A 26945-nucleotide genomic window follows, 5' to 3' on the forward strand; every position below is an offset into this window, starting at 1 on the left:
ACGTCTAATGGAGAGCCCAGGAGGGGGCCTAGGCCGGCTAGGTCTGGGCTGATCGTGCCACTAGGAGGGGGGCATGACCAGCGGAGGGGTGTCCTCCCGCCGCGCCGCCGACATCTAGATCTGGGAGGATAGGATTTTCTTGCATGGAGGAGAGGACAAGATTAGATTGCTTAGGGGCTAAGTCTCCCAAGACTATAAATATAGGGGCGATTTAACCTTTCAATCTTAAGCAATAGTAGAACTAGCCAAGGGCCTTCTATCCTCTCCTCTCCCTTCTAAGCCTTGGTCCTCTTCCCCTGCGCCTCTCTCCCTCCCCTCCATAGCTGACGCCTTTAGTCCCCCAAACCCTAGCCGCCGCCCTCAAGGGCCCCTCTCCCTGCTGTGCTCTAACACTAGTATCCAGAGACCAGATCGATCTGATGGCCACCACCACCATGATCATCGACCGTTCCCACAACATCATCGATCAATTGGCAAAACTGGATGACAAGTTCTTCGCCGGCTACACTAGCAGCAGCCTGCTGCTGCCCGACATTGCTGCACCCTTGTTGCTCGCTGCACCCCGCAGCAACCATGCAACAAGCAGCGTCGTCGCTAGCCTTGCTGATGGACAACGACACTCGCCTAAGCAACAACGAGCATGCATGTTCCAAAGAGGACCTCGACATTCGCAACACGACCAATCATTGGCAGACGATGTTTGACGAGTTCTTCGCTCACCTCAACAATTCTCCACCAATAGCAGATCCACGTAAACTAGAGATCCCCACTTGGAAGATCACGTACAAGGGAATTGGAGCAGCCATCTTCCTCAAGCCCTATCAATGATCAAGCGAAGCCGTGGCATGAGGACGCGCTGCCAGGAGAAGGGGGAAGAGATGTCATACATCTAATGGAGTGCCCAGGAGGGGCCCTAGGCCGGCTAGGACTGGGCTGACCACGCCACAAGGAAGGGGGCGCGACCAGCAGAGGGGCGGCCTCCCGCCGTGCCACCGACATCTAGATCCAGGAGGGTAGGATTTGCTTGCTTGGAGGAGAGGACAAGACTAGTTTGCTTAGGGCCTAAGTCTCCCAGGACTAAAAATACCGGTGCGATGTAACCTTTCAATCTTAAGCAATAGTAGAACAGGCCAAGGGCCTTCTATCCCCTCCTCTCCCTTCTAAGCCTCGGTCCTCTCCCCCTATGCCTCTCTCCCTCCCCTCCATAGCTAACGCCTCTAGTCCCCCATACCCTAGCCGCCGCACTCAAGGGCCCCTCTCCCTGCCGGGCTCTAACACTGGTATCCAGAGACCAAATCGATCTGATGGCCACCACCACCATGATCATCGACTGCGCCCACAACATCATCGATCAATTGGCGAAACTGGGCGACAAGTTCTTCGCCGGCAACACCAGCAGCAGCCCGCTGCTGCCCGACGCCGCTGTACCCTTGTTGCTCGCTGCACCCCGCAGCGATCATGCAACAAGCAGCATCGCCGCCAGACTTACCTACAACGGCCTCGCCACCAAGTTGATGGACAACGATGCTCGCCTAAGCAACAGCAAGCATGCACGTTCCAAAGAGGACCTCAACATCCGCAACACGACCAATTGTTGGAAGACAATGTTTGACGAGTTCTTCGCTCACCCCAACAATTCTCCACCAATAGCAGATCCACCTCAACCAGAGATCCCCACTCTGAATATCATGTACAAGGGAATTGGAGCAGCCGTCTTCCTCAAGCCCTATCAATGATTAAGTGAAGCTACAGCGCGAGGACGTGCTGCTAGGAGAAGGGGGGAGAGATGCCACACATCTAATGGAGGGCCCCGAAGGGGCCCTAGGCCGACTAGGGCTGGGCTGACCATGCCACTAGAAAGGGGGCACGACCAGCGGAGGGGCGGCCTCCTACTATGCCACCGACATCCAGATCTAGGAGGATTGGATTTGCTTGCTTTGAGGAGAGGACAAGATTAGATTGCTTAGGGGCTAAGTCTCCTAGAATTATAAATACAGGGGTGATGTAACCTTTCAATCTTAAGCAATAGTAGAACAGGCCAAGGGCCTTCTATCTCCTCCTCTCCCTTCTAAGCCTCGGTCCTCTTCCCCTGCGCCTCTCCCCGCCCCCCTCCATAGCTAATGCCTCTAGTCCCCCAAACCCTAGCTACCTCACTCAAGGGCCCCTTGTAACAAAATCGTCCAATTTATAAGAGCATAAGTACAATGGCAGCCGCGGAGCGGTCGTAGTTTCATACTTGCGCCCATATAAACCCGGTAGTGCGTCGAGTACCATGAAGGGTCTCGATTCGTCGCCAACATACAACCAAGATCGTACATGATTCAACATACATGCCACATGTTACATAGAGTTCACAAATACATTGCAATACATTAGAGTGCGATTGAAGTTATTACAAACCAAGTTCAAATAAAGTAGTAGCGGAAGCAAAGTAGTTTTTAAACCAACACCTCACACCATGGTTCAAATACTTGCTAGTCTATGATCACAACCCACAAAAGCATCATAGCTTAGATATATAAATGGAAGCACCTTGCCCGGGCCTACTCCTCATCCACCATGGGACAAAAATAGTTCTTACAGTAGCCATGATAAATAGTGTTATCTGCAACAAGTGGGAAATAAACCCTGAGTACAAGAAGGTACTCAGCTAGACTTACCCGTCATAAACAAAAAATTTAGTGACTCCAAGGATCATGCAAGGCTTTATAAGTGGAGCTAGCTTGACAATATTTTGCATAAAAAGCCACTAATTCAGCTATATATTTTATAATTCGGTCATCAAGTTAATTATAGCTATTCATCTCTAGATTAGCAACTAACCTGTGCCAAACATGTGGTATATCCATAGTGACAGAACAATAGTAACCATAGCAATTTATTATATCATTCTCAGAACCATTCTACTTGCCATTATCACTACGATAGAAGGAAGCTCAGTCAAGTTTCTCACTATCCGGGAGAGACGGCAATTCAAATCGAGTGTAACCAGCTGGGCAATATTCCTAACACAAACCTAGGTCTACCAGCCATGGTAGCCTTAGGTCACCTTTGGTACAACTCAGGTCCAATTCACGGGTTCGATCAGCGATGAATCCTTAGGGACACTACCGGATGCTAGGTCAATCAGGACTCTAACCTGCCCTTGGCCTCACACCGGCTCCCCGCACATCCTTACTACCTCCTCAAGTGTGTGCACTTTGACAGAACGAGGCCTAGCCTGAGTTGAGCTACTTGGCTTCACGGTCGGAACAAGCTATCCGGCTAGCTAAGTGAGAGGCATGCGTTCAAAATGATCGAGGACCAACAACGATGCGGTCCTTAATCAGCACAGACAAAATCACATGAGTCAACCCACAACATAGAATCCGTCCAGCCTCAATTAACAACCTCCCATGGTTCTTTTACACGATAGCAAATATAGCCAACCGTGGTTCAGTGTCCACCTATATCTCGCAGGTGACAGGAAATCACCAGACTTCTACCGAGCTAAGCATTGCTAAGCAGTTATTCGATCCTAGAGCTACATAGGATTCAAGGTATATTTCTAGACAAGGTAGTTCTATGCATCAAGTGTTTCCAATCAACTCTTATAACCTAATGCATCAAACATAAAGGACTCAAGTGATATTTTATATAACATAGGAGGCTTATAATGCACCGGGGCTTGCCTTTCAGGAAAAAAGTGGGTCGGTGGTCAGGGCACTCCAGAAGTTCCTCAGTATCTGGCTCCTCGCCTTCGGGAGCTGCTGGTTGTGGTGTCTCCTGATTCTCCTCCGCCTCTTCTTCGAATTCCAGTAGGGTAACTCCTTCGGGCGATCCTATATGTATGAGCATGGAATAAGATATCATGGGTGCATAGATAATGACATGAATGATATGATATGATAAAATGCAAACCCATAAGTGTCCTTAACAGTAATATATTAAAGTGATAACATGATACATTTTCTTTTACTGAGTATGTGCATATCTCTTCTCTAGTAATTGAACAAACACCTATTTAAAACATTTTCTGGACTACAAGACAACAGCCACTTGTTTTGACCATAACTAGAGTTATACACACCTGAACAATATGGTTGTGGAGTTTCTGGAAAGCCTATGAAATTGCCTACAACTTTATTTTAATTATCTTAAGGTGATTAAGTTGATATCCAGGTCAAACAATTCAATCTTCTAGATTTTTCCAGAGGACAAGCAAATCTGACAGCAAACTTCTAACAGCTAAAAAGCTTAAACCATTTAGCCTATAGCTATTAAATTTTAGGACAAGCAATATGAGTAAGTTGCCTACAACTTTGTTATTAAAAAGTTTAACAGGAAAAGTCACTATCATCACGAATTTGTCAACACAACAGAAACTACTCCTATAGCCATCTAGTTGAATTATAAAGCAATGATTAAGTAGCTGCCTATAACCAATCAATTCTAAGCACAACTACTAATATCAACAAATCATATGCATCACAAGCACCATATAAAACATCATGGTTAATCCCAAATAGTTTACTCATGTGCATTTATTAATTTCCTTATAAACAAGGTGATTTAAAGGATAAATATTTCCAGTGCTCAATAAATTCTAAAAAAATTATAGTAGCCTACATCTGACCCCAATAGTCTACTATACAAATTTCATGCCATTTGGTCAACCGGCCCACGCGTCAGTGAGATAGGAGCAGAGGATGGCTCTAACTGGCCAGAGCTCGGCGACGGCGAGCTCGCCGGTGGTAGCGTCTTCACCATCGTGACCTACTCGACATCCCATGTCAACTGGTGCCCTCGGTTGGCTCAGCGGTTTGCCGGAGCTACCTCGCCGGCGGCAATGGTGGCACAGTGGAGGTGCTTGGTGGCAGGATCATCGTCTTCGGCAACAACACAACTAGGCGAGCGATGCTACAACATCAGGGAGTCCTAGCGGAGCTCTAGGGTTAGGTCTAGGGCATGGTGAAGCGGCGGTGTGCTCTAGTGGCGAGCATGATGGTGCGGCAGCGCACAGAGCACAACGGTGGTGTCGCTGTTCCAACGAGACGGCGGTCGAAGGCAGGTCTCCATCTTCGGGGATGGTGCTAGGGTTCACGGCAATGTGGCAATGCACACTAGAGGGGGATGACAGGGTCTAGTCAGGGATTGCCATGGTGAGCTTGAGCTCACGGCCATGGTGGACGCACACGGTACGATCGCACATTCCCACGCGGCGACGGCGGTAGCGGTTAAACCGACTATGATGTGAGCTATTGGGACCTAAGACGACGACGGACTAGGGGAGAAAAAGGTAGGAGGAGTAGTGGATATGGCTGGCCATGGTGAGCTCAGAGTTCGACGGTGCTTTGTGGCCATGGCAGCGACGACGACGCACAATGTGGCTATACCTTGGCTCGAAAGGTGACAATGGTGGGTCAGGGAGGTAGAGGAGATGATGGTGTAGCTGTGAGCGTGATGAATTAGATGGAGGTGTAGCGATGACAGCGAGCGGGCATGATAGAGCTCGGCGGTGATGGCACTGCTCGGTTATGGGAGAGAGAGAGGGCGAGAGAGAGGCGAGGCAGAGAGAGTGAGTGCGAGAGAGTGAGCGAGAACGACGCGGCGCCCTCTTCTGCCCACTCTGACCTGACGCGCAGGGCCGGCGCTAGCATATGGACGCCAATTGGTGGCCACGGCCTATGGCCGGTCGGCCACGATGGCTGCTGCCCCGACCGGTTTAGACGGGTGAAGTAGCCGACTGACGAAGCGACTTCGTGCACCTGTAACTCCTAATCCGTGGCGATTTAGTGAAAATGGTATTAGTGAAAGTTGTTGAGCTATGTGAGATCTCCAACTTTGCTTTAAGAAGCATTGCCGAAATCTCTATGGTTTTCAAACTACAAAGCTCCAAGGTGGTGCACTTGAAACTGAAATCTACATTTTGACTTGGCAAAATTTCGAAGTCTGGAAACAGCATTTCATTGCTACTTTGGAGCTGTTTTTGACTATGTTAGGCATTGAATTAGCTCATGGACTTAAAACAAAGTTTGTTACCCATATCAAGAACTACAACTTTTATTAATGGTGCACTGCCATGCAAATACTCTAGGATATAGTTCAACTTTGGTCAAAGTAGGATCATGAAAAATGATATTATAAGTAAACTAGGACTTAGAAACAAAATTGGCCCATGTCATGAATACAAACATTGTTCCATTTACCATCCTAGACATGTCTATGGTGTTCTTGTGGCCTCACAACCATCTCTTGCATTGGTCACACATGATCACAAGCATATGCATGTATATAATCAACATCACATGTGATAATATGTAAAGAATAAGGTGAAATTCCATATGCTCATGCTCATGAATGCTTGGATGATGCTTGTGCTCATGAAATGCAAGTGCCCAATGGAATGATTAACAATAGGGTGTTACAGCCCCTCCCCCTTATAGAAATCTCACCCGAGATTTGAAAAAACTACCATTTTTCATAAAAGGAGGGATAAACCTCACGTAAATAATCCTCCCATTCCCACGTGGCATCTTGTTCACTGTGGTTATTCCACACCACTTTGTAGAACTTGATGACCCTACTCTGGGTCACTCTTTCCATTTCTTCCAACACTTGGATTTCTTTTTCTTCATAAGTCAAATCTAATTGGAGCTTAATATTGGCGGGATCAATGGCTTCATCAGGTATGTGAAGACACTTTTTAAGTTGAGAAACATGAAACACATTGAATATGGCTCGCATATCTAGAGGTAACTAGTGCTTGTAAGCTACCCTTCCACTTCGCTCAATGATCTTGTATGGGCCTACATATCTAGGTGCTAGTTTGCTTTTCACCCCAAACCATTGCACCTTTTTCATGGGTGATACCTTGAGGTATGCATAGTCACCTACCTCAAATTCAATTGGCCTTTTTCTCTTCTCAGCATAACTCTTTTGCCTAAACTAAGTGGCTTTCATATGTTGTTGGATAATACGCACTTGCTCTTTGGCTTTTGTGACAAAATACGACTGAGGTGCTAGTTTGCTTTTCACCCCAAACCATTGCACCTTTTTCATGGGTGATACCTTGAGGTATATGTAGTCACCTACCTCAAATTCGATAGGCCTTCTTCTCTTATCAGCATAACTCTTTTTGCTTAGACTGAGTGGCTTTCATATGTTGTTGGATAATACGCACTTGCTCTTTCGCTTCTATGACAAAATCAATGCCATAGTATCTCCTTTCTCTGGGCTCAACCCAATTCAAAGGAGTTCTACATTTTTGACCATATAAAGCCTTAAAAAGGAGCCATCTTGATGCTCTCTTGATAACTATTGTTGTAGGAAAACTCGGCTAAAGGTAGCCATTTTTCCCATGAACCCTTGGAAGATATCACACATGCTCTCAACATATCTTCTAAGATTTGATTTACTCACTTAGTCTGCCTAGAGTTCTGAGGGTGACATGCTGTCCTTCAAACGAGGTTGGTATCTAACTGCTTGTGCAAGTGCTCCCAAAACTGAGCAGTGAATTGAGATCCCCTATCTAACACAATTGTTCTTGGTACCCCATGCAAGTGTACTATCTGAGCTATGTATATTTCTACATACTGATGTGGTCGATAGTTGGTTCTTATAGGAATGAAGTGCATGGACTTGGTCAGACGGTCTACAATTACCCATATAGAGTCAAAACCCTTTTGAGTGGGTGTGAGTCCAACAATGAAATCCATGCTGATCTCCTCCTACTTCCATCCTAGAACAGACAAAGGTTGGAGCAATCCGGCAGGATTTAAATGATTAGCTTTGACTCTACTGCAATTATCACACCTAGCGACATAGGCGGCGATCTCTTTCTTCATCTTGGTCCACCAAAAAAGGGTTTTCAAATATTGATACATTTTGCTACTACCTAGATGGATGGACAACTTGGATGAATGAGCTTTATCTATAATTTGATTTCTAAGTTACGGTCCTTCGACACCACAAGTCGGTCCTTGAACCATAGCACACCTCTTTCATCTAACCTAAAATGTTTGGTTTCCTATTCTTTCATCTTTCTCTTGATGTGAAACACACTTGCATCTGTCTTCTATAGTTCAATGATTTTGCTCTCAAGTGAACAACTGACAGCGATGTTGTGTAGCACAACAGGATGCAATAGATTAAACCCATCTTCCAACAAGGCTTCTAAGGTGTTACAATGAGATTTCTGACTAAGTTCATCTGCTACAACATTGGCTTTTCCCAGATGAAAGTGCACTTCCAAATTATAGTCCTTAATCAGCTCTAACCATATACACTATCTCATGTTCAGTTCAGGTTGAGTGAAGATGCATTTGAGACTTTTGTGATCAGTGTATATGTGACATACATTCCCCAACAAATAATGTCTCCATATCTCCAATGCATGGACAACTACGGCAAGCTCTAAATCATGGGTAGGATAGTTGACTTCATGCCTTCTCAACTGCCAAGAAGCATATGCAATAACTCGACCTTCTTGCATAAGCACACACCCTAAACCTGTACCTGATGCATCACAGAACACATCGAAAGGCTTTTCAATGTCGGGTTGTGCCAGAACAGGAGCAGTGGTTAACAAGGTTCGCAGAGTGTGAAAAGCAGCCTCACACTCTAGAGTCCAATCAAACTTTTCATCCTTCTGAAGTAATCTGGTCATGGGCTTAACTATCTTGGAAAAATCTAGAATGAAACATCGATAATAACCTGCTAGCCCTAGAAAACTTCAAACTTCATGACCCGAAGTCGGGGCCTTCCAATCCATGACCTCTTGAACATTAGATGGATCTACAGAAATTCCATTTTCTGACAATACATGACCTAAGAAAGGTACTTTCCATAGCTAGAATTCACACTTGTTAAACTTTGCATACAATTTATGCTCTCTTAGCATAGACAAGACAACTCTCAGATGCTTTGCATGATCTACCTCATTCTCAGAGTAAATCAAGATATCATCGATAAATATGACCATGAACTTGTCAAGCTTGGGCATGAACACCGAATTCATCAGATACATGAAATAGGTAGGAAAATTTGTTAGTCCAAAAGACATGACCAAATACTCATACAAGCCATATCTAGTGGAGAAAGTTGTCTTAGGTATATCCTCTGGCCTGAGCTTAATCTAGTGGTAGCCTGATCTCAAATCGATCTTAGAGAATACTTTTGCTCTTGCTAATTGATCAAACAAAATATCAATATGAGGCAAAGGGTACTTGTTCTTAATGGTCACGGCATTAAGCGGCCTATAGTCCACACACATCCATAACAATTTGTCCTTTTTCTTAACAAACAAGGCTGGACAACCCCAGGGAGACGAACTAGGTCGAATGAGACCTTTGTCCAAAAGTTCTTGTAGTTGAATTTTAAGTCCTGCTTACTCATTGGGTGGCATCCTATAGGGTCTTCTTGAGATAGGTGCTATACCTGTCACTAACTCAATTCTAAATTCCACATCCCTATCAGGCGGCAAACTAGGCAATTCGTCTGGGAATACATTAGGGAACTCACAAACTACTGGAATATTATCATGGAACCGACCAATTTATAAGAGCACAAGTACAAAAACAATCACCGAAACGATCAAGTTCTCGAACTTGAGCTCATATAAACCCAGTAGTCAACTAAAACCACGAAGGATTTCAAACCAACTTGCATACAACCAAGATCACAGTAATTCAACATAACACATCGTACGTTACAACATTTCACAAACGGTTTGTAGATAGATTACAACACCTCAAAGTCATAGTTATTACAAACCAAGTCTTGTAAAGTACCAGAAGCAAATAGTTTAACTCACACACCCAAGTTCAAATACAAGTACCAGCTTGCTGATCACAACCCACAAAAGCATTCAGATAAGATAAACAGAGATCATGCCGTTGATCTAGTCTTCGTCACCCGTCGGGTGGAGACAATACTTATGGAAGCCCTGATATAGAAGGTCATCTGCAACAAGAGGGAAATAAACTCTGAGTACGAGAATGTACTCAGCCAGACTTACCCGTTGGAAACCAAAACAAATGACACCAAGGATCATGCATAGCTTAATTTAGTGGATCTGGCTGACATTTTCTTTTTGCGGAAAAGCATAAGTAATAATGATCAACTCTTAACCTGAACTAGCAGTGACTTTTAGCCATTAAACTGTCATCTATATTAGCACCTGTACTAAGCAATCATTTGATTAAGATGCAAACATTAATAACCATAGCAGGTATAAATCGTGGCAACATTATCGTCATCATCCATTTAACCATATCGTTAAATTAATTGAATCTACGTTGCCGCTGCTCAGTCAAGTTCTCACTATCCGGGAGAGACGGCGATTCGAATCGATTCCTATCTAGCTGGAGGGGTATTCGTAACACAAACCTTGCTTCCCCCATTAGGGTCGCAAACAAGTCACCTTTGGTATAATTCAGGAGTCGCGAGTCTGATCAGTGCTGCAAAATCAGAGAACCACTCTGCCATGAGTGCTCGGTGACTTAACCCACCCTTGGGCTTACGCCAATGGCTCTCCGCACATCCTTACTACCATCCAGATTGCGACCACTGCTCACATCCCCGGCCTGAATCGAGCTACTAGGCTTTGTGGTCGAAACGAGTTATCCAGCCAGCTAAATGTTAGGCTGCGTTCAACATGACATAAGAACACACAGCATATCAGTCCTTAAACGACACAGACAGAGTCACTATGTCCAAACCTACACAAGACTCTGCCCGGTCTTAATTCATTATTAACATGGTTCTTTTCTACGATAGCAAATATAGCCAACCATGATCCACCTCATCCTAAAGCTCGCAGGTGACAGGAATCACCCGACTTCTACTGAACTAAGCATGGCTAAGCATTTAGTCCGTTCCTGAACTTAATTAGGATTCAAGTGCGATATCTAGACAAGGATAGATATATAATGCAACAATTGGTTCCAACCAATTCTTGTACTTAATGCATCATCAATGAATAAAAGATACTCAAGATATTTGTAAAAACATGGGAGACTTAATATGCTTTGGGGCTTGCCTTTAAGGAAAGAGGACGGGTGGTGGTCAGGGCACTCGGGCAACTCCTCCTCGGCGGCTGCTTCGTCGATTGCCTGAACCTCGGGCTCCTCCTCCTGGCTTGCTCCCTCGAACTCTAGAAGCGTCACTCCCTCCGACACACCTATTGCATGTATGCGCAAGATAAATATCATGGATGCACATGAACGAAATTAGGAATGCTCGGGGAATGCACATGCTTACTGCAGTCCTCATTTTCCGAGTTAAGCTCTATTCAAATCACTTTAACTTACCAAGTTTATACAATCTAATGTACAATTGCTCATCTTCAGTTAAGGACCTAGCACCTGCACCTAAGCATGTTCTCAAGTTAGGCTAGCACCTAAACAATCAACAAGAACATCGCAACTGAGCATACACACAAACATTCGTATTTCAGCAAGACATGAACTTATATAGCTGTATAGTAAATTGATCATAACCGGAGATCTACAAATTGAAATGACAGGCAACAAGACAATTTGGAAAGCTTATGAAATTGCCTACAATTCATTTTCAAACCTCAAGGCATGATTCCAACCTTTACTAGGTCAAATTTATAGAACTATATGATCAGGTCCAAACAAGACAGAGAGCAAGCAAAACTGTGATCCAACTTTGAACGACTGTAGCTCCTAAACTTCTGGGTCAAATGCCACCAAATTTTGACAGGAGCTTGATACATAATTTATCTACAACTTTTGTATTCACCACTTTCCCATCAAACCAAAATATCATGGGGAACTTTGTAAGGTCCCGAGAACTGTCCAGAAAGACATAATGCAAGGAAATATTTATTAACTTATGTTGTAAACATATAATTGGACAAAACCAACTTTACTCACTTATCACACATATCACAAGAACACCAGAAAATAAAGTGTTCACTCCCAATTCATTTCTTTTAATGCATTTCTTAATTTATTTAATTAATTAAGAGGAATGATAATCATATATAAAAACTGCACCATTTAATCTACAAACATTACGGTAGGTACTACATGCCCCAAGTAGACTACTGTAAAAATTTCACATCATTTGAGCAAGTATAACATCCTACACAAAAATGATAAGGCATAAAGGCTTAAAATAACATAATTAGGAAACCCTAGTGAAAAGTATCAAGCAACAGATTTTATATTTTTCCTAGCATCCTTAAGGTACTAGGACAACCTCCAATAAATTTCATGGTCATTGGATTCATAGATAAATTAATAAATTCACACAAGGATCATTCAATAATAAAAGGAAAATCTATAATTCAAAAACCATACATGCAATGACTCTCAAATTTTCACCAGAGCTTCTACTCAGCAAGAAGAGCTCACCATCAAAATTTCATAATTTTGTAGCACAGGAACTCAAGATATAATTTAAACAAGTTTGCATTCATTTAAAACACATTTCAAGTTTCAATTTAATTCTTCCAAAAATTCCACTACAAGTGTTCATGTTATATTTTTCCTAAATACTACACTTCACCATGATCCTAACAAAATTGGAACCACCAAATTTGGATTTACAAAACTGGAGATACAATTTTTACAAAACAGCAATCAAATCTGAGTTATTTGAACTATCCTTTGAATACTCAGTCACTGTCTGGCGGGGTCCACTTGCCAGCTGGTCCCGCGCGTCAACAACACGAAAACAGGGGAGACGGCTTGCTCGATGCGAAACCGGTGGAGCTCGCCGACGGCAGCGTCTCCGGCGACGAGGACAGCACCAGCGTGACCGCCTCGACCTCCCGCGTTGATTGACACCCTAACCCCAAACTCTACCGACCCCTAAGTACCCCGACCACGGAGCTCGGCGGCTCGGCCATGGCGCACGGCGGCGCATGGCCGTGTTCCGGCCTGGCTAGACCGGCGTGGATAGTGACATCTTCACCCGATCATCAGTGCGTGACGAAGAAGGCTAGACGGGAGCTAGAGAAGGAAGAGAGGAGCGGTGCAGTGCTGGCCACGGAGAGCGCAACTCCAGCGAGGTCACTACCTTGGTTCACTGGCTCAATGGCGTGGTGGATGAGCTAGTGGAGGCTACAGCGGAGTTGTGGGTTAGCTGGAGGCGGCGATTTTGTGGTGGTGAGTGAGATAGGCGACGGCGTGTGCTCGGCGTCAATGGCGGAGGCAGTGCTGTCGCGGCGGACGCTGCACTGAGGCGAAGGAGAGGCGAAATGAACTGGGACGTTGGGAGGCTCACGAGCGCGTGTTGTTGCTTGATGTGGCGCGCGGCAGCCCATCGTGGCCTGGCCGGTCAGGACGTCGACGATGGGTGGCCTCCACGCGGCGGTGATGTCCTAAAGATGGTCGGCCACTGTAGCATCCATTTAGTTAAGCCATCTACGTCTGACAGTGCATATTCAACGTGTTGGAACTACCAAGCCGTTGATCATTAGCGAAAATCATCAAGATAAAAGTTGTAGCCCAATGTACCAGCTACAACTTCTATTAAAAGACCCAGACCTAATTCTTCAAGAATCATGAGTAAACTCATCGCCAAGTTGAGCAAATGAAACTGAAATGGGCTTTGTGACTTAGAAATTTTTCAGAGCCTCCAAATGGACCTCAAAACTGACTTGTGGGCCCTTTTGAGCATTTTCTACACATTTTCATGACTTGGTCTCTAAACAAAGTTTGTTCCTCATATAATTTGCTACAACTTTGCTTTAGGTTGCTCAGACATGCAAACACTATAAGCTATACTTTTTAAATAGTCAAACCAAGGAGCTCTAGAGGTCAACACTAGTCAAACCATGACTTGGAAACTTAATTAGGCAAAATGATCAACATGAACATTGTTCCTAATGACATTCTAAGTATAACTAGGTTGCTTGAGAGGACAATTAGCCACACCACACATTGGTCACACCCAATTCAAGCATCACATGTATTGAAACAAGGAAAAACAAGTGACTTTGTTACTTCTGTTTCAAAATCATGTTTAATGTGTTTTCATGAATTTGTAGCATTGTACTAGCTAACCATGCTTCACTAAAGTGAGTTGCACATGTTGCACTTGAGTGTTACACACTATTCATTTCCCTAAAACAATCACACATAGAATATAGTAATATGTTGCAATGTTTCAAAAGCTTGTTTCATACAATTCTAAGCTCATGAATGGATGAATGATGCTCATGTTTATGAAATGCAAGTGCAAATGTGGAAGCCAAACACCTAGGGTGTTACAAATATCATAGAGAGTAGTGGTTTGGATGGCACAAGACAAGTTTTGAAGATCAAAACTTCAGGGAAGTGGCACTAGGAAAGCACCATCCCCTTTTAGTTCCCTCAACATAATGGTTCGAGTGGATGTGTTGATAAGAACTCCATGCCCACTCATCCATTTCATTCCCAAAATCACATCTATGGCTAATCCTGACAATACTATGAGATCCATGGTATACTCCCTCTCTTGGATGGAGATAAGCATATCTCTAACTATTTGGTTTGTAGATATAGTAGCCCCAGCTGAACTTATACTATAACCACCCTTATCTACCTCAATTATCTTCTGATCATGCTTAGATGCAAATCTCTGGCTCATAAATGAATGCGAGGCTCCAGAATCAAATAAAACAATTGTGGGGTGTTTGTTAACAAGAAACATACTAGCGGTCACAACTTCCCCTGCGGGAATCTCCTCCATGGCTGTATAGTGCACATACCTAGGACGTGCCTTAGGATTGGCCTGCTTTGGATTACCCTGGTTTTGATTTCCATTCCTCTTGGGATAGGGGCACTCCTTGGCCCAGTGGCCCATCTGATTGTAGTTGAAGCACGGCTAGTAACTTCTTGGCCTTACTGAGCTTCCTTGGCCTGCGTTACCCTTGGGCAGGGTAATGGTGAATGCCTTGCGAAACACCTTCTGAGGTCGGCTAGCCTGGGCTTTCTGCTGAGGAGGCCTAATCTTAGGCGTTGGAGGATGGAATTATGGCCTTGCTACCATGGAAGCCCTTGACTGAGATGAGCCTGAGGCACCCACCTTAGCGGCTCGCTTGTGGCCTTTTGCTACTGCATGTAGGTTGTTCTGGTTCTCTTACGTGAGGGCATCACTGACAAATTCTATGTAGCACATCTAGAGTTGGCCATGGTTTTCATCAACTTGGTGCCAAGGCCTCTCTTGAAGCTTTCTACCTTTTTCTCTTCTGTATCCATGAATGCTGGTGCATATTTGGACAAGTTGTTGAATGCATGCATATACTCAGTGAGAGTATTTGTCCCCTGTGTCAGTTTCATAAACTCAGCGGCCTTCATCCACATCAGCCCCGGGGGTATATGATGCCCCCTAAAGGCTGTCTTGAATTGCTCACAGGTAACATTTGCTCTAGCAGATAAGGCAGACAAATAATGAGTCCACCAGATACCTGCAGGCCCTTGCAGTTGATGAGATGCATACTCGGCCTTCATCATTTTGGTGACCCTTAACAGACGGAACTGTTGTTCAATAGTGTTCAACCACTCATCAGCCTAGAGCGGTTCTTTTGCCTCTTTAAAGATAGGAGGCTTAGTCTCTAGAAAGTCCTTGAATGTACTGTATTGATTGGGTTCTGGTCCCTAATTTTGCTGGCGGACACGGGCTATGTTCTGCACAATAAGGCACAATGTTTCTTCCATTGTTCGCTAGCATCCCAAGAATTGTGTGAAAAAATCATTCACGGAGGGTGGCAGTGGTGGTGGTAGGTTGTCATCATTACCACCCTGACCGGTGCCAGCCCCTGTGAGAGTGCGAGTCATCTGCAAAATTGCATCAATAAGTGATTATAGGATGATGTCACGAATTGCAGAAGAATGTGTAATCATGCCAAACTGAATTTACTGGACAAAATTTAAATTCATACAATAAAATAGAGGCACAATTATTCATTCTCACAACATAACATCACCAATTTGATCACTTATCGTGCTTGCAACGCGTTAACATGCATGTCATATTTCTACCAGTAAAACAAAACTTGAATTTCATTAAAGTTTGTACCACAGTGGACCAACATGCACGGTTCCAATATTACATCGATGATACATTCAAAGATCAAAACTTAAGGTACATGTCCATTACATAAGATAGCGGAGGATAACATCTAGCGCACCAAACTAGTCACTAAAGCTGCTCTACACGTCAGCATGGTCACTATCGAGGTCGGATAGAACCTCGCCCTCATCCACAGGCACCAGTTCTTCTTCCTCCCAACCATTATTTCAACAAACTTTTCTGGATCTTCTTCTTCCTCATCAAGGATCCAGTTCAGTTGGTTGTTCAAAAAATGCACCTCATGCTGAAGATCAACCACCATGTTCTGGGTATGAGCAAGCTGATGGTGCAAATCCCATTCAAGACATGCCTGCTGCGTAGCCTCAGCTTCGACTCTATTACGTGCTGCTTCTACCAGGGCTACGTTGTTATTGGCTAACATCCGCTGGCACATAGTAGTGAAGGCCTCGGCACGAGCGGCCTCTAGTTGCTCCCGTAGTCCTACCAGCATAGCCTGATCATCAGCTCTTGCCACTTGATCCATAGCTCTCTGCTGATCGACCCATTCCATCTGAGTCTGGAGGGCTCCCAATGTGGTATAAGCTTCATCAGTGTCCCAACGAGCCTCCCTAGCTGCCTTCTTGTGCTTATGCACACGCTTCCTCAGCTTCCATTATGCAGCTTCGGCTCTCATGAGCCTATCCATACAAATGGTATAGGACTCCTGCCAAAAGTCCCGGGTGTCCTAACGAGCATAAAACATCTTCATCACAGCGAACATAGCACTCATAGTGGGACTAGAACTCTCTGCCCACTGATTTTGGTCTTAGATCAACGCATTGCGGTTACGTTGTGCCCATACTACTATAGACGAATCCACTTGAGGAAAAGTATTAGCTGCACTACCGGTCAACTCATCCCCATGCTGCTGACAAATCTGGCTCAGCACCTCAAAAGCAACTACTTGGGCACCTTCCCATGGAGTTTTTCCCTCAGAATCCGCCTTCCACTCCTGCCATAGGGGTGCTTGGGTACGAGCAGGTATGGTTTGCTGCACCTTATACCATGGCTGTCCTTCTAGATATCCCTCATTCCAGAAGTAGCGGGGCAGTTTGGTGTACCCCACAAAGAGCAGTACCCTCCAGAGTAGGGCAAGGGTATCGAAGATCTCTAGGAAAGTCTCACTCCTAGCTGATGCTGCCATCTGTACCAACAAGATATGGTGCAACTCTTTGTGAGAACAACGTTATAATAGAAAAGAGTTACTTAATGGAATAAGAAACTTATAAGGGGAGGAACAATGCAAGTATGTAATGAATGATTTATCATGATGCATGCACGTTCCATACGTCCTCACAAACTTAGAAAAATTGAAACGTCCAGCGACATACATAGTGGCATACATACGTTCTCTCATAAATAACGTAAGTAGTCGGGCTACACGTTTCGTTGTTAGCGTACCTGCACAAGAATTTCATTTCAGCCCAGCCCCATAATTGTACATGTAGAAATAAAAATCTCGGCTCTAGGTTGCAAGCTAAATACTTCCATATATATATCCATATATATATATATATATCCATATATATATATCCATATATATATATATATACTTCCGTATCAAAGCTACCTGAAAGTAAACACGTCCCATAAACACATATAAATGTGCCTATACAGCCGTATCAAAGCTAACCCACAATTAAATACCTTAGTATATATATGAGACATATATATACTTTAGTATCAAAGCTGCCTCTCCCTTTAGACCGCACGCTCACATCTTGCGGTCATGCCACTTATCATGTTACCTTGGGCATAGAGGCATTTGATCCATATATTACCACTCAAGTGAATGGCATCCATACAATAGCACGCCGTATGGATGATGAAAATAACCCCCCCCCCCCCATGCTAGTACTTATTTAGCCACCTAAAATCTTTAACTGGGCATAAAGGAAGTGATCACTGGCACACTTTAGATTCAAATTTCAGATTTGAACAACTATATATATATAGCTATAAGTTGCCAAAAACTAGTTTTGGAAAACAAAAACCTTTGTTTCAAATACACATGTGGCAATTAATGTTAAATCTTTCTCTGATACTAGTTGTAATAGAACCATCCAATTTATAAGAGCACAAGTACAATGGCAGCCACGGAGCGGTCGCACTTTCATACTTGAGCCCATATAAACTCGGTAGTCCATCGAGTACCATGAAGGGTCTCAATTCATTGCCAACATACAACCAAGATCGTACATGATTCAACATACATGCCACATGTTACATAGAGTTCACAAATACATTGCCATACATCAGAGTGTGATTGAAGTTATTACAAACCAAGTTCAAATAAAGTAGTAGCGGAAGTAGTTTTTAAACCAACACCTCACACCATGGTTCAAATACTTGTCAGTCTATGATCACAACCCACAAAAGCATCATAGCTTAGATATATAAATGGAAGCGCCTTGCCCGAGCCTACTCCCCATCCACCGCGGGACAGAAGCAGTTCTTATAGTAGCCATGATAAACAATGTTATCTGCAACGAGTGGGAAATAACCCTGAGTACAAGAAGATACTCAGCTAGACTTACCCATCATAAACCAAAAATTGAGTGACTCCAAGGATCATGCAAGGCTTTATAAGTGGAGCTAGCTTGACAACATTTTGCATAAAAGCCACTAATTTAGCTATACATTTTATAATTTGGTCATCAAGTTAATTATAGCTATTCATCTCTAGATTAGCAACTAACCTGTGCCAAACATGTGGTATATCTATAGTGACAGAACAATAGTAACCATAGCAATTTATTATATCATTCTCAGAACCATTCTACTTGCCATTATCACTACGATAGAAGGAAGCTCAGTCAAATTTCTCACTACCCGAGAGAGACAGTGATTCAAATCGATTGCAACCAGCTGGGTAGTATTCCTAACACAAACCCAGGTCTACCAGCCATGGTAGCCTTAGGTCACCTTGGGTACAACTCAGGTCCAATTCGTGGGTTTAATCAGCGCCGCATCCACAGGGACACTATCAGATGCCAGGTCGATCAGTACTCTAACCTGCCCTTGGCCTCACCTCGGCTCCCCGCACATCCTTACTACCTCTCGTGTGCACACTTTGACAAAATGAGGCCCGGCCTGAGTTGAGCTACTCGACTTCGCTGTCAAAACGAGTTATCCGGCCAGCTAAGTGTGAGGCATGCGTTCAAAATGACCGATGAACAACAACGATGTGGTCCTTAATCAGTGCAGACGGAATCACATGAGTTAACCCACAACATAGACTCCATCCGGCCATGATTTACAACCTCCCATGGTTCTTTTACACGATAGCAAATATAGCCAACCATGGTTCAGTGTCCACCTATATCTCATAGGTGACAGGAAATCACCCGGCTTCTACTGAGCTAAGCATTTATAAGGAGTTATTTGATCCTGGACCTACATAGGATTCAAGGTATATTTCTAGACAAGGTAGTTCTATGCATCAAGTGTTTCCAATCAACTCTTATAACCTAATGCATCAAACATAAAGGACTCAAGTGATATTTTATAAAACATAGGAGGCTTATACTGCACCGGGGCTTGCCTTTCAGGAAAGAAGTGGGTCGGTGGTCAGAGCACTCCAAAAGTTCCTCAGTATCTGGCTCCTCACCTTCGGGAGCTACTGGTTGTGGTGTCTCCTGATTCTCCTCCACCTCTTCTTCAAATTCCAGTAGAGTTACTCCTTCGGGCGATCCTATATGTATGAGCATAGAATAAGATATCATGGATGCATAGACAATGACATGAATGATATGATATGATAAAATACATACTCATAAGTGTCCTTAACAGTAATGTATTAAAAGTGATAACATGATAAATTTTCTTTTACTGAGTATGTGCATATCTCTTCTCTAGTAATTGAACAAACACCTATTTAAAACATTTTCTGGACTGCAAGACAACAGCCACTTGTTTTGACCATAACTGGAGTTATACACATCCAAACAATATGGTTGTGGAGTTTCTGGAAAGCTTATGAAATTGCCTACAACTTTATTTTAATTATATTAAGGTAATTCAGTAGATATCCAGGTCAAACAATTTAATCTTCCAGATTTGTCTAGAGGACAAACAAATCTGATAGTAGACTTCTAACAGCTATAAAGCTTAAACCATTTAGCCTATAGCTATGAAATTTTAGGACAAGCAATATGAGTAAGTTTCCTACAACTTTGTTATTAACAAGTTTAATAGGAAAAGTCACTATCATCACGAATTTGTCAACACAACAGAAACTACTCCTGCAGCCATCTAGTTGAATTATAAAGCAATGATTAAGTAGCTACCTATAACCAATCAATTTTAAGCACAACTACTAATATCCACAGATCATATGCATCACAAGCACCATAGAAAATATCATGGTTAAGACCAAATAGTTTACTTATGTGCATTTATTAATTTCCTTACATAATAAGGTGATTTAAAGGATAAATATTTCCAGTGCTCAATAAATTCTGAGAAAATTACAGTAGCCTACATCTGACCCAAATAGTCTACTATACAAATTTCATGCCATTTGGTCAATAGGCCCATGCGTCAGCAAGACAGGAGCAGAGGACGGCTCTGACCGGCCAAAGCTCGGTGACGGCGAGCTCGCCGGCGGTAGCGTATTCACCATCGTGACCTACTCGACATCCTGCGTCGACTGGTGCCCTTGGTTCGCTCAGCGGTTCACTAGACCTACCTCGTCGGTGACAATGGCGGCATGGTGGAGGTGCTCGATAGCGGGATCGTCATCTCTGGCAACAACACGGCTAGGCGAGCGATGCTACAGCATCAGGGAGTCCTAGCGGAGCTCTAGGATTAGGTCTAGGGCACGGTGAAGTGGCAGTGTGCTCCAGCTGCAAGCATGGTGGTGTGGCGGCACATAGAGCACTGCGGTGGTGTGCCGTTCTGACGAGATGGCGGTCGAAGGTAGGTCTCCGTCTTCAGGGATAGTTCTAGGGTTCACGGCAATGCGGCAACGCATGCTAGAGGGGAACGACGGGGTCTAATCAGGGATGGCCGCGGTGAGCTTGAGCTCACGGCCATGGCAAACGCGCACGGTGCGGTCGCACGTTCCTGTGCGGCGGCGGTGGTAGCGGTTAAACCAACTATGACTTGAGCTATTGGGACCTAAGACGATGACAGACTAGGGGAGAAAAAGGTTAGAGGAGCAGTGGATATGGCTAGCCAGGGCGAGCTCAGAGCTCGGCGACGCTCCATGGCCATGGCGGCGACGATGATGCACAATGTGCCTATACCTTGGCTCGAACGGTGACAATGGCGGGTCAGGGGAGGTAGAGGGGATGATGGTGGAGCTGTGAGCATGATGAATCAAATGGAGGTGCAATGATGATGGCGAGTGGGCACGGCAAAGCTCGGTGGCGATGGCGCTACTCGGCTATGGGAGAGAGAGAGCGAGAGCGAGGCGAGGCAGAGAGAGTGAGCTAGCGCGATGCGGCGCCCTTTTCTGCCCGCTTCGGCCTGATGCACGGCACCAGCACTGGCGTACGGACGCCAAGTGGCGGCGACGGCCTATGGCTGGTCATCCACAATGGCTGCTGCCCCGGCCAATTTAGACGGGTGAAGGAGCCGACTGACAGAGCGACTTTGTGCACATGTAACTCCTAATCCGTGGCAATTTAGTAAAAATGGTAGTAGTGAAAGTTGTAGAGCTATGTGAGATCTCCAACTTTGCTTTAAGAAGCATTGCCGAAATCGCTATGGTTTTCAAACTACAGAGCACCAAAGTGGTGCACTTGAAACTGAAATCTGCATTTTGACAGCAAAATTTCGAAGTCTAGAAACAACATTTCATTGCTACTTTGGAGCTATTTTCACTATGTTAGGCACTAAATTAGCTCATGGACCTAAAACAAAGTTTGTTACCCATATCAAGAACTACAATTTTTATTAAGGGTGCACTGCCATGCAAACAATCTTGGCTATAGTTCAACTTTGGTCAAAGTAGGATCATGAAAAATGATATTATGAGTAAAATAGGACTTAGAAGCAAAATTGGCCCATGTCATGAATACAAACATTGATCCATTTACCATCCTAGACATGTCTACGATGTTTTTGCGACCTCACAACCATCTCTTGCATTGGTCACACATGATCACAAGCATATGCATGTATATAATCAACATCACATGTGATAATATGTAAAGAATAAGATGAAATTCCATATGCTCATGCTCATGAATGCTTGGATGATGCTTGTGCTCATGAAATGCAAGTGCCAAATGCAATGCTTAACACAAGGGTATTACACCCCTCTCCCTGCCAGGCTCTAACACTGGTATCCGGAGACCAGATCGATCAGGTGGCCACCACCACCACGATCATTGACCACACCCACAGCATCATTGATCAATTGGCAAAACTAGGCGACAAGTTCTTCACGGGCAACACCAGCAGTAGCCCGCTGCTGCCCGACGCCACTGCACTCTTGTTGCTCACTGCACCCCGCAGCGACCATGCAACAAGCAGGGTCATCGCCAGCCTTACCTACAACGGCCTCGCCACCAAGCTGATGGACAACGACGCTAGCCTGAGCAAAAGCAAGCATGCATGTTCCAAATAGGACCTCGACATCTGCAACACAACCAAACATTGTAAGACGATGTTTGACGAGTTCTTCGCTCACCCTAACAATTCTCCACCAATAGCAGATCCACCTCAACCAGAGATCCCCACTCCGAAGATCACATAGAAGGGAATTGGAGCAACCGTCTTCCTCAAGCCCAATCAATGATCAAGCGAAGCTGCAGTGCGAGCACACGCTGCCAGGAGAAGGGGAAGAGATGGCATACGTCTAATGGAGGGCCCAAAAGGGGCCCGAGGCCAGCTAGGTCTGGGATGACCACGCCACTAGGAGGGGGGTGCGACAAGCGGAGGGGTGGCCTCCCGCCATGCCGCCGACATCCAGATCCGGGAGGATAGGATTTGCTTGCTTGGAGGAGAGGACAAGATTAGATTTCTTAGGCGCTAAGTCTCCCAGGACTATAAATACAGGGGCGATGTAACCTTTCAATCTTAAGCAATAGTAGAACATGCCAAGGGCCTTCTGTCGACAGAATATCGTCGGCAGTCCACTGAGGGGTATCCCGCGATGGTAGATTGATCGGCAGAGGAGCGTGTAATCAAGAACAAGAAGGCAACAGAGACACACGAGTTATACAGGTTCAAGCCGTCAGTATGATGTAATACCTTACTCCTGTGGTCTGTTGGTTTGTATTAGCTATCGTATGATTTGCCGTGATTTCGTAGGGGGTCCCTGCCCACCTTATATAGTCTGGGGGGCAAGGTTACAAGTCGGTTAGATCTGAGAGATAACCGGAAAGTAATAACAGATTACAAGAAACATGGGATCATACGTATCCTATCAGATCTCGTAACATCTTCAGGATATCCTCCTCGTGCCTTGAGGGAGTCGCCGAGCAGTATCGTGCCCCGCAAGACTCCTTCCCGTGGGCTGGGCCACCCCTGGAGGCATAGCCCATGTGGCCTGCCGTGGGTATCTGGGGTCATACCCCCCACAGCTAGTCCCCGAGCGCCTTGTACCCGTTGTGCAACGCCATCTTGAGCTTTTCCGAGCAGGTGCAAACCAAAATCGAGCTGTCCAAATCATGGTCCGACCACCATAACGAGTCGCCGAGCAGTTGTGAGCAGCTGTCGAGCAGCGTGCAGCATCGTCGAGCAGTGTGTTCCGAGCATGGCTTGTCATAAGGGTGTAAGGAGCTCAAGTCCAAAATTGAAAATTTCTGCATGGTAAAATGAAGTGTGCCCACTTAGAGTCCGACATCGAGGGTAAAGATACCTGATTTTATCTTTTAGAAGCTCGGAGTCTTTTAGAAGAAACAAACACATTCACCGCAAGGTGAAGTGTGCCCACTTAGTCCCCGAGCCTGACAGTAGGTGACGTAGTCACGTGGTGCCAGGCTCAGAAAATAGTGAACCAACCGAGCAGGTAGCCAGTTCCTGAGCGTAGCCTCGAGATGAAAAACGAACACATTCACCACAAGGTGAAGTGTGCCCACTTAGTCCCCGAGCTTGATAGTAGGTGACGTAGTCACGTGGTGCCAGGCTCAGAAATTAGTAAAACAACCAAGCAGGTAGCCAGTCCCCGTGTTTCTGGCATAGATATCTGATAAACCAAGACATGGTGAAAAAATTGGAGTAATGGCTGTACAATATCGGTTACTGAGCCTCATTAAATTGTGGAGAAAACGTAGAATAGGTGGCGGCGATAAATGAGCGACGTGGGCTACTGTGGCATGATAGCCCAAGCTGCGGCCCATTAAACCATTTTGTTGGAGTCGAAGTAGCGCTGATCGTGGGAACGGTTTCCCAAAAACCCTCAGATTCAAGGGAAAGTGGGGAAAGTGCTTTATAACCGCGCCGCCACACACATTGCCTCCTACCTCTGTCAATCCGCCCTGCTTCCTGCCTTCACACTCCCTGTGCCCCTCATTTCGCACCAACGCGAGCACTCGCCTCCAACCTAGGACCAATCTAGAGTAAATGGCATCGAAAAAAGGAGCCGCAAAGCCGAGGAAGGCGACCACCGGAGCTAGCCGCGACGAGGAATGGGTGCCATCGAAAACGGGGGTGGCGGATCTAAACAAGATGGTGGCGGCGGGCGTGCTGTCGGACCACCTTACTGCCGGATGGCGGCCGGCTATTGGTGAGCCCTTCCCAACATCTCATATTGATGAGGCTGTAGTATTTGAAGATTATTTTTTGCGAGGATTAGGGTTTCCGGTCCACCCCTTTTTGAGGGATCTTATGGAGTTTTGAGTGATTAGCCTCTGCAATCTGCACCCCAACACCATACTGCATGTGTCCATCTTTATCCATTTCTGTGAGGCATTTCTCGGTATTCTTCCCCACTTCAACCTCTTTAGGCATCTGTTCTGTCTGAAGAAGAAGGGGGCAGCGGTTCAAAGGTGGTCGGCGGTGTGTACCTGCAGCTCAGGGATGGGATGGCCAGAATGCCAGATGGTTCTATATCAAATAAAGTCACCCAATGATTCGATGCGACGTCCATCACATCCCGGTTAACCATAGTAACTGGTCGGAGAGACCCAACAACACTGACATGGAGCAAGTAATGGAACTTCTGGAATTGATTAAGGGCGTGGAGCTTAGGGGTGAACTGGTTGCAGCTAGCTTCATAGTGCGTCCCGTCCAACCCTGCAAAGAGAGGGCCCACCCGGCGTTCGACTTTAAAGGTGATAACAACGGTACCCGTGAAAGCACGGACCGCTTGACGAAGAAAGAAGTAATAGATCATGCCATGGATCTATTTACTTCCAATGTCTCATTCAGCTGGCCAAAAGGAACGAAGGCTTTCAACTGCGGCAATCCACCTCCTTAGGTAACCCTTTCACTTCGCATCGACCAGGCATCAATTGCCGAGCATAGGACTGACTTACTTATGAAAAGATCCATTCGCAGGATAGGGCAATATACTTTTCAAATGTGCCGAGAGCCGATTGGCCTAAAGGAGTAGACATTCGGCGGCCGCTATAGCCCGAAGAGGATGAGCCGAGCTCCTCATCGGATAGTCCATCCCTAGTGTCAGAGAAGGTCCATGGGAAAAGACCGGCAGTAGACGAGCCGGTCCAAAAAAGGAGAAAAACCGCAAGCTCTCATGCACACAAACCAGGCGGCATCTCTCTTAGAGAGGACCGAACAGTTCGGCCACGACGAACGGCTGTGCTGGAGTGGTCGGACGATGACGAGGACCATTCAGTGCTTCCGCCGAGCACGATGGAGGCATCGGCAGATGCTGACGCTCCCAAGCAGCAAGCATGGGAAAGATATGTTCGGGCAACGACGGAAGTCCCGGTGATGCAAACTACTGAAGTCCCCGAGCAACAAGAGGGGATAACCGCAGAACAACGTACAGGAGGGGGGCCCCCGGGCACCAGGAAGAGCGGCAGCCCGCTACAGAGGTGCAAGAGTCCTCCCATAAAGCAGACCAAGCAGCCGCGCCTGGGGGATGAGGCAGGCATCGCCGATTCAAGAAAATCAATCGGAAGACCAAACCATAAGTATATTTGCCTTGTAGTAATAATATTGTTCCTTGATTTCTCTTGGTTACTGAGAAGCCGTTATTACGCAGTGCGACGCCGAGGCCTGTGACCTCAGAAGAAAAAATGATGACTGCTACCGTCCAGGAGTCCCCGAGTGCTCGACGAACAGAGGACAGGCCAGCCGCCGCTGCCAGCAATCCTGGCAATGGTGAATCGTTGGCGCACACGACAGGCGCGTCGGCGACCGCAACCGAGGCTACGACTGAAAGAGTCAATACCTTGGAAGCAGAAACTGTAGCTGTTGTTGATGCGCCAGAGGCTAAGGATGCAACTCCCTCAACGGCCGAGGAGCAAACGTCGTCACCCGCAGGGATGTCAGGAGTGGTCAGAGCGGCAGTCCGACCACAGAGCCCCCTAGTGGTGCCTCAAGCGACGGTGGAGGAGGATGAGGTCGTGGAGATCAAGCGTGCCGCACCTAAACCCCAGTCCGTCCGGATTCTCCGAAAACACGGGGAAGAGGTGGTAGTCGTCGAGGAAGAAAACACCACCAGGGAAATAAAGAGGTTGAAATCCGCCGTTGCTGGAGTTATGACTCAAATCGAGGTGAGTACCGCGCCTATAACACCGATATATATTGTCGGAGATCAAGGTTTATCTCTTGCATTGTTAATCCATAGGGGATAGCTCGGATAGCCGACCAACGGCACCAACTGATGAAGAGGATGGAGCCCCTCACCGAGGAAAATAAGATACTCCGAGAGGCGTTAAGTCTTTCGGAGAAAAGTATTCAGAGGGCCCAGCGCGAGCGGGACCTTGTGGAGTCGAACTCGCGGGGCCTTG

General features: G+C 45.6%; 1 pseudogene; it reads left to right on the forward strand.

The window, feature by feature from the left end:
- Positions 1-26945, forward strand: part of LOC136480057 (protein PEP-RELATED DEVELOPMENT ARRESTED 1 homolog, chloroplastic-like) — a 139205-nt pseudogene that overhangs the window by 30106 nt on the left and 82154 nt on the right.

This window comes from Miscanthus floridulus, chromosome 9 (assembly GCF_019320115.1).
Source record: "Miscanthus floridulus cultivar M001 chromosome 9, ASM1932011v1, whole genome shotgun sequence".
Lineage (NCBI taxonomy): Eukaryota > Viridiplantae > Streptophyta > Magnoliopsida > Poales > Poaceae > Miscanthus > Miscanthus floridulus.